The sequence below is a fragment of the Lynx canadensis genome, chromosome A1 (assembly GCF_007474595.2).
Source record: "Lynx canadensis isolate LIC74 chromosome A1, mLynCan4.pri.v2, whole genome shotgun sequence".
Classification (NCBI taxonomy): domain Eukaryota; kingdom Metazoa; phylum Chordata; class Mammalia; order Carnivora; family Felidae; genus Lynx; species Lynx canadensis.
Window position 1 is genome coordinate 206,044,174 of NC_044303.2, and position 10,061 is coordinate 206,054,234.

Below are 10,061 nucleotides of genomic sequence, written 5' to 3' on the forward strand. Positions count from 1 at the left end.
ACACACACACACTCCTTTGCAGTTTCACCTCAATATAAAATCATACTGCATATGTTTTTCCTCAACCTACTTTTTGCAGTAAATGACCTCTACTTTTCTTTCAGTACATTTTATCTCCTCTGATATTGAGACTATTTTCAAAAGTCCCCATTTGATCCCAAAATTTCACATATAGGTGGTCTGTCCATTCAAATATCAAATGTAGAGTCAGTTGTATCTGGTTTTTATGTCCATTGGTTTCTCATAATCAACCACAATGTCTTTTTCACTATAGTAACTTTTTAAAGAATCCAGCCTAATTTATCTCCTACAGAACGTCATTAATTTTTCTGGTTTCTTTGCTATGCTCTCACTTAACCTGTTTGTCTATATCCGACATTTCTTGTAAATTGCACATTCTATATGAGGCATAATAAATCCAACTTAAATATTGTTGCCTAGAATAATTAATAGGCAATGGTAACTTCATGTGACATTATATCAAAAGGCACATATTATTTTATGAAGAAACAATAGTAATGCTGCAATTGATTGATTCTTATACCAAGTTATTTTTCCTCTCCACTGAACAGATAAGGTTTCCCCTTGCTATTAAAAAAGTAATGTGTGGGGCGCCTGGGTGGCGCAGTCGGTTAAGCGTCCGACTTCAGCCAGGTCACGATCTCGCGGTCCGTGAGTTCGAGCCGCGCGTCAGGCTCTGGGCTGATGGCTCGGAGCCTGGAGCCTGTTTCCGATTCTGTGTCTCCCTCTCTCTCTGCCCCTCCCCCGTTCATGCTCTGTCTCTCTCTGTCCCAAAATAAATAAATGTTGAAAAAAAAAAAAATTAAAAAAAAAAAAAAAGTAATGTGTGAGACTTTCTTTTAGCAATTAACTAAGTTTCCCATCAACCATTTACTTAATGATTTTTGACAGCAATTAATAATACTTCCCTTAATCTATAATATCATTTGGGTCTGTGAAATTATTTTTTTCCAATTCTATATTCCCTTCTATGTTTTATAACAAGCATTTTCTGTAAAACAGTCCATTTCCTCAAAAATCGGGATACTTGGTTACCCTCTCAGTGAGGATGTAAGCAACAGAATTCCAACAGACACCTGGTAAGAATATTTGTACCATACTTTTGCAATACAACTTGGTATTATCTAACCAAGTTGAAGATACATACGATTTATGACCCAGAATTTCCATTTTAGGTATAGCATTTCCCACTTTAGGTATTCTCCACTTAAAATCAGAAACCTATTTCTATAAATTAGACTTTTAAAACAATGATAACTGAAAGTCTATTTATCAATATTTTAAATAAGAAAAATTATAACATTTTATATATTAACTCAAAACCTCAACCAATTTCCTAAAACGTAACTAATTCACAGTAAAATACATATATATATATATGTATATATGTATACATATATACATGACAAGCTGTCATGTTAATATGTAAAATGACTGAAATGTTCATTAAATGATCAATACGGTTATTTCAAACAATTACTTTGTATACAGCAACAGCAACATGCTATATTAGTCTGGGTTCTCTAGAGAAACCCAATTGATTGGATATTTATATATGATATGATTTATTGTAAGGAACTGGCTCACATGATTATGGAGACTGAGAAGTCCCAAGATCTGCCGTCGAGATCCAGGACTTTGCTGAAGACCCAGGAAGGAGCCAATGGTATAGTTCTAGTCCAAGTCCAAGTCTGAAGGCAGGAGAAGACCAATGTTCCAGCTGGAAGATAGGCAAAGAAAACAAATATTCCTTTACTAAGCCTTTTTTCCTATTCAGACCATCAGTGAATTAGATGAAGCTCACCCATATTGCAGAGGGTGATCTGTTTAATTCACTCTATTTGAATGTTAATCTTATCCTGAAACAGCCTCACAGAATAATGTTTAACCAAATATCTGGGCACCCCCATCCCAGTCAAGTTGACACATAAAATTAACCATCACACATGCCCTTTGTTGATTCTAACTGTTCCTTTCAAAACGTTAACACTTAACAATTCTACTTAGAATATAATTCAAGACTTCCCCTACAACCACCCCTGCCACACACACAGAGCTTTCTTTAAAATGTAGTACTGCATTTGAACATAAATACAAATTTTTCATAAAAACATCAGCTGACAAGTGTTATTACAAAGACATTTATATTCTAAAGTTTGGATACCAAAATCCAAGAGGTTTTTCACCAGGGAAATATTAAAGAATGCCAGTACATACCCTAAAAGCATATAAACATAGGTCCCAGCATGCATGTGTAGGAGGATTAGCAGCAGTCTTATTTACAGTAACCAAAAACTGCAAACAACCCGAATGTCTACTTACAGTAGGATGAATGAGTTGTGAAATGTTAATACAATGAAACAGTGTAGCACTAAGAAAATGACATAGCCAAATGCTATAGTATGGATGGCATTGCAAACACTATATTAAACACAAGAAGTAGGATAAAAAGAATTCCAACAGGGCACTTGGCAGCAGCCACTGTGCAGATAGGACTCTGCTTGCTGGAAAGCATTGCTCTGCTTCCTTTGCAACCATGTCTGACAAACCCCATATGGCTGAGATGGAGAAATTCGATTAAGTCAAAATTGAAGAAGGAAGAAAAACACGAGAAAAATCCACTGTCTTCAAAAGAAACAACTGAACAGAAGCAAGCGGAAAAATCGTAACGAGGAGTGCGCCACCAATATGCACTGTACATTCCACAAGCGTTGTCTTCTTGTTTTACTTCTTTTAGCTCTTTAATAATATAAGGTGCAAAGAGGTTGGATCAGATTTAAATGGCTGATGCCCCTTTCCTCATCAAAGAATCAGAACTACTGAGAAGGAACACTGAGGCTGCCTCCTCCATCTGCACGTCTGGCTGGGCAGGGAAGGAAAAGAACTTGTATGTTGGTGAAGGAAGAAGCTAGGTGGGACAACAGTGAAATCTAGAATAAAAACCAAGTTGGTACAAGATGTCCTGTAAGCTGCAAATGCAATTTAATCAGAGTACCATTTCTGTGTTCAGATGATTTTAATTATTGGAATGCACAATTTTTAATATGCAAATGAAAAGTTTAAAATATGAAAAAAATTCCAATAGTATGATTCCACTCATATTAAGTTCAAAACAGGCAAAACCAGACCATTGTTTAAGAATGCATATATAGGTTGTAAAAGCATAAAAAAAAAAAGGTAAGGTTATCGCAAAGCCAGAATAGTGGATACCTCCAGGCTAGAGGGATAGGATTATAATTAGAGAGGAAGCCAGGAACTAAGTGGGTGTGCTTGGATGCTGCCAACGTTCTTTTTTTGACTTGGCTTATACTAGTTTTTGTTTTCTTTCATTATTAATTAAACAGTACAAATATATTTTATAAATTCTAATGTAAGTATATATATTTTATAATAAAAAAAAGAAAAGAAAGGAAAGGAAAAAGTTAGGTTAGGCATTAATGTAGAAGATACGATTACAGAATGTTGGTGAGGGCACCAACCTCTTCTTGCTATATCTGAGCATACAGAATTGAACTACAGGAGAGAAAAAGAAAGATAAAATAAGTCAGCAAAAAAAGCATTTGCAAAGGAGATTACACTTAATTTTAAGCTCAAAAATAATACATTTGTTGGTTGGAAATTGACAGATGAAAAATCTTCCATATGAATAAAAAGCGTAAGAAAACAGTTTAGAACAAAAAAACTGAATGTCTTAATGGGGACATTAAGACACTCATAAACCCATAAGAAGTAAGGATGCTGTAAACATGGTTTTATGCAATAAATCCTGCAATTTTTAATACATGCGGATGCAAAGTGAACTTCAAAAGAAGTCATTTTCAACAATTAAAAGAAATTGTATCTTACACAGAAGGCAGAATATTTGCAATAAATCATTATTATTTTATGTCCTTAAATTTTACCATTTGACAGAAAAAAATCAAATAAATAAGCACCTAGTAAGAATATTCAGCCTCAAAAGAAAGTGTTCCAAAATTTCATAACTGTTTACAATTCAATAGATAAAATTCAATAACTGTCTCTGGCACATGAGGCAAAAGTTCAGAAGCATTTCCCTAGCAACTTCTGATTTCACATAGAGTGCTGCCCTCTGCTGGGAACTTTGGCCACATCTGATCCCATAAATGAGTGCTTTTCTGTGGTATTTTTGCAAAAAAAATTTTGCAAAAATTTCCACTTTTGTTTACACGAATGAAATGTATCTATCTTCCTCTTAAAACAAGTCATTTAAAATTAGTTGTAAACAAAGTGAAGATGTGCTATGACATGTTTTCAAGAAAACTAAAAAAAATTAACTTATTTTTCCATTTAGAAAGAAAACCATAAAATGGTAAGCTATATATTAACAATTAAATTGCATTATTAACAGTACAAGAAGAACAAAATTTGAAATATTTTTTTGAATTTATTTATTTATTTTGAAAGAGAGAGAGAATGCACCTGAATGGGGGGGGGGAGAGAAAATCCCAAGAAAGCTCTGCACTATGAGCCCAACACGGGGCTTGAGACCATGACCTGAGTCAAAACCAAGAGTAGGACGCTTAACTGACTGAGCCACCCAGGTGCACCTAAAATTTGAAATATTTTAAAGTATTTTTCAAGACTAGATATATGAGCAATAAAAATGAACTTAAAAATTACATGTTCCTCAATACTTGGTTTAAATTACTATTCTATAATTAAGCAGCCATCATTAGAAATAGTTTTCTTATTTCAGTTATGCTGTTATCACTCAAAAGTAGTTTTGAACTGCTTGTATAAAATTGCCTTCAAAGTTGTTTAAGAGACATATAAGAAAATCAGTCTATTTTAAAATTACATTGTTTTCATGATAAAACATTACTAAATTTCATTGTCAGCATTATTTACAAACTTAATTTTGAATGCCATTTTTATTTTAGAGAAAATATGATTTTTGGAACTAAAGATTTTCTACCATTAAGGATATTCAAAGGACTGTGATGAATGACTTTAAGAAAGTATGAAAGAAGAATTCCCAAAAAATTTTTTGTGAATTAGAATAACTTTTTTCAAAAGTGTGTGTATATATACACACACACACATATATATATACACACACACATATACATACATGTGTATAGGTGTGTGTGTGTATGTATATATATTCGTGTGTGTGTGTGTGTGTGTATGAGTAGAGAGAGAGAGAAAATAATCATTTATATGTAAATGCCAGGTGTCAGCTTCTGCTTAGAATGTAGAAAGTTATAAGAGAATGCCATTTCTGGAGGGGCCAAGATGGCAGAACAGCATGGAAGCTTTTTTGCGTCTCGTGTCCATGAAATACAGCCAGATCAACATTAAACCATCCTGCACACCTAGAAAACTTATTTGAGGATTAACAACAATCTGCATAACCTGAACCACAGAACTCATCAGGTACATGGTGGGGAGAGGTGAACTAGGGGAGAGAGAAGCTGCGGAGGGCAGGAAGCTATTTGTGCTTGTAGAGAGAGGACAGAGATGGGGGGAGAGTACGGGAAAAGCACCCCCACCAAAAGCAGCTGGAGAGAAAGTGGAAAAGTGGAAACAGCCACAGAGACTGAACTAAAAAGGGAGAAAGGAAAAAAGAGAGGGTTTAAACTCCATTAAGACTCTATAAGCAGGAGGAGCACAGAGTCTGAAACTCCAGCACTCAATAACTGGTGGTGCGCTGGTGGGAAAGGCGAATCCCCAGGAGCAGAGAGTGAAGTCCAGGGGTCCTCGGGCCACACAGGGAGAGGCAACTCACCTACTCGGAGGACATTTGGTAGAGGCTATGAAGACACCTGGTCCCAGCAGACCTCAGAGATCAACCACATTCACTGGTGCTGTAACAAGGACGTTAAGGGTGAAGCCTGGTGCCAGATGTGTGTTGTGACTTACCATAATCCTTGAAACAGTGTGGCTACAAAATCATGTGAACTTTTACTGGGGCGGGCTGGCAGCCAGCCATAGTCTCTGGGCATCGGCAGCAGCATGTCCCACGAACATTCCTGGGGGCGGCCGTCACCTGGCCATTGCTTGGTGAGACCCTGCCCCAGAGGATCTGAGCAGGTCAAAGCCACAGTCCCTCAGAAGTGAGGGGTTGGGAAACACAGCCACATATGAGATAAAACTCAGGAGGGAAATGGGGTGCCTGGGTGGCTCAGTCAGTTAAGCATCTGACTTCAGCTCAGGTCACTATGACTTCAGCTCATGAACCATCATGAGATCGAGCCCTGCGTTGGGCTCTGTGCTGACAGCTCAGAGCCTGGAGCCTGCTTCAGATTCTGTGTCTCCCTCTCTCTCTGACCCCTACTCATGCCCTGTCTCTCTCTCTCTCTCTGTCAAAAATAAACATTAAAAATTAAAAAAAAAAAAACTCAGGAGGGAAGTGCCACCTGGCAACCTGATGGCTAGGTCATGGACAGTGTAAAAGTGGGGAGTAGACAGACCGGAGACAAAGGACAGGTGCACAATTGCTGACTGGGGAGAACAGAGTTCCGATACTAGAGACTGGGTACCTGGGTGACGCCATTTTCACCCTTCCCATGCATGTGCATACACACCTACAAGCACCACAACAATCCACCCCAGTAAGCTAAGTAGCACCATCTAGTGGAGAACGGAGCTGTTACACTAAGCCCCACCCAACTGGGCCAACCTTGCTCTTCAGGAACACCACAAGTCTCTCCGCCTGCTTAGTTTACAGACTATAAAGTGCTTCATAATTTGACTTCTAGGGGAAAACGATGTAATTTCAATCATATTTCAGTCTGTTCACTGGTCCATCTATTCAATTTTTTTTCTTTTCTGTTTATATTCTTTTTCTTGAATACAAAAAGTGAAAATTGCATTTTTATTTTCAATTTTTATTAAAAACAATTTCTTTAATTTTTTGCTCCTATATTTTTTGCATTTTTGTAAATTTTTCAACTTCTATTTTACCTCCTTCATTTCATTTCATTTTATTCTATTTCATTGTATTCATTTTTCCAATTTTCAAGCATTTTCCTTTTTTTTTCTCTTTTCCCTTTTTTCTCTAATCTATCAACCTCCTTTCAACAACCAGACCAAAATACACTTAGGATCTAGCATCATTTATTTGATTTTTGCGTGTGTGTGTGTGGTTTTTAATTCTTTAATTTTATTTTTTTTACCTAATTTATTCCTTTTCTTCCTTCAAAATGACAAAATGAAGGAATTCACCCCAAAATAAAGAGCAGTAAGAAACAACAGCCAGGAACTTAATCAACACAAATACAAGCAAGATGTCTGAACAAGAATTTAGAATCACAATAAGAATACTAGCTGAGGTTGAAAATAGATTAGAATCCCTTTCTGTGGAGATAGAAGAAGTAAAAGCTAGTCAGGATGAGATAAAAAAAAAAATGCTATAATTGAGCTGTAATCTTGAATTGATGCCACAGCAGCAAGGATGGATGAGGCAGAGCAGTGAATCAGTGATACAGAGAACAAACTTATGGCGAATAACGAAGCAGAAAAAAAAGAGGGAGACTAAGGCAAAAGGGCATGATTTAAGAATTAGAGAAATCAGTGACTCATTAAAAAGGAAGAACATCAGAATCACAGGGGTCCCAGAAGATGAAGAGAGAGAAAAGGGGGTAGAAGGGTTATGTGAGCAAATCATAGTGAAAAACTTCCCTAACCTGGGGAAAGACACAGACATCAAAATCCAGGAAGCACGGAGAACTCCCATTAGGTTCAACAAAAACCGACCATCAACAAGGTCTATCATAGTCAAATTCACAAAATACTCAGGCAAGTATGAAAACAGCAAGGGAAAAAAGTCCTTAACCTACAAAGGAAGACAGACAGGTTTGCAGCAGACCTATCCACAGAAACTTGGCAGACCAGAAAAGAGGGGCAGGATATATTCAATGTGCTGAATCAGAAAAATATGCACCCAAGAATTTTATCCAGCAAGGCTGTCATTCAAAATAGAAAGAGAGATAAAAAGTTTCCCAGACAAACCAAAACTAAAGGAGTTTGTGAGCACTAAACCCGCCCTGCAAGAAATTTTAAGGGGCACTCTCTGAAGGGAGAAAAGACAGAAAAAAAAAGACCAAAAGTGTGGGGGGCCGGGCCCCGGTGCCAGGCTGAGACCAGGTTGACTCAAGCCAACCCGGTGGCTCCCCCTCCCATTCATGTGGGAGGCCGGGCCCCGGCACCAGGCTGAGACCAGGTTGAGCAACGTTCCCTGTTGACTCAAGCCAACACGGTGGTTCCCCCTCCCATTCCCCCACTTTCAAGGGCATACGAAAGCCTTGTCAAGGCTGAGAAAGTTAATTCCTGAAGCCTGTGGTCTGCAGGTGTTGGCAGTAATGCTACCTCCCTTTTTCTACCCCGAGTCAGATAGAAACAAACATGGGAACTGTGTTTTGCTAGCAATCTATCAACAAGGTCTTGTGACCCGTTCAGAAAGTTCACAAGGTATACAGAACTAAATGTTTTGGCTGGCAGTGATCATGTGAAACCCTGTTTATTCTTAGAATGACCTGATCCATAAGAGTCTTATAAAAGATTGTGTACAGCAACAATAAAGCCGTCACTTGGGCCATCAGCCCAGGGGACCCTCCTGTTCCCAAACTTTCTCTTCTCTCTTTTTTCTTGCATTCCCCTACCCTCAGGACCCTGACCTCGGTGTTTGTCGTGCCGGTCGCGACACAAAAGCAACAAAGACTGGAAAGGACCAGAGAACACCACCAGAAACTCCAACTCTACAAGCAACATAATGGTGATAAATGCATATATTTTAGTACTCACTCTAAACGTCAATGGACTCAATGCTCCAATCAAAAGATACAGGGAAACAGAATGAATAAGAAAACAAGATCCATCTATATGCTGTTTATAAGAGACCAACTTGAGACCTAAAGACACCTTCAGATTGAAAGTAAGCAGATGGAGAACCATCTATCGTGCTAATGGCCATCAAAAGAAAGCTGCAGTAGCTACACTTATATCAGACAATCTAGACTTTAAAATAAAGACTGTAACAAGAGATGAAGAAGGACATTATATCATAATTAAGGGGTCTATCCACCAAGAAGACCTAACAATTGTAAATATTTATGCTCCAAATATGAAAGCACCCAAATATATAAATCAATTAATTACAAACATAAAGAAACTCATTGATAATAATACCATAATAGTAGGGTACTTCAACACTCCACTTACAGCAATGGACAGATCATCTAAGCACAAAATCAACAAGGAAACAATGGCTGTGAATGACACACTGGACCACATGGACTTAACAGATATATTCAGAAGATTTCATCCTAAGCAATGGAATATGTATTCTTCTCCAGTGCACATGGAACGTTCTCCAGAATCGATCACATACTGGGACACAAATCAGCCCTCAACAAGTACAAAAAGATCGAGATCATACCATGCATATTTTCAGACCACAGCACTATGAAACTCGAAATCAACCACAAGAAAAAATTTGGAAAGATAACAAATACTTGGAGACTAAAGAACATCCTACTAAAGAATGAATGGGCTAACCAAGAAGTTAAAGAGGAAATTAAAAAGTACATGAAAGCCAATGAAAATGATAACACCACAGCCCCAAACCTCTGGGATGCAGCAAAGGCAGTCATAAGAGGAAAGTATATAGCAATCCAGGCCTTCCTAAAGAAGGCAGAAAGATCTCAACTACACAAGCTAACCTTATGCCTTAAGGAGCTGGAAAAACAACAGCGAATAAAACCCAAAACCAGCAGAAGACAGGAAGCTGAAGCTTGAAGAATTAACAAAATTGGTAAACCCCTAGCCAGTTTGATCAAAAAGAAAAAGGACCCAAATAAATAAAATCAAGAATGAAAGAGATCAAAACTAACACAGCAGAAATAAAAACAGTAATAAGAGAACATTATGAGCAATTATATGTTAATAAAATGGGCAATATGGAAGAAATGGACAAATTTCTAGAAACATATACACTACCAAAACTGAAACAAGAAGAAATAGAAAATTTTGAACAGATTCATAACCAGTAAAGAGACTCTTAAATATGGAGAACAAAC

General features: G+C 37.4%; 1 pseudogene; it reads left to right on the forward strand.

The window, feature by feature from the left end:
• Window positions 1-2,543: 2,543 nt before the first annotated feature.
• On the forward strand, window positions 2,544-2,783 carry LOC115524180 (annotated as a pseudogene).
• The last annotated feature ends 7,278 nt before the right edge of the window (window positions 2,784-10,061 follow it).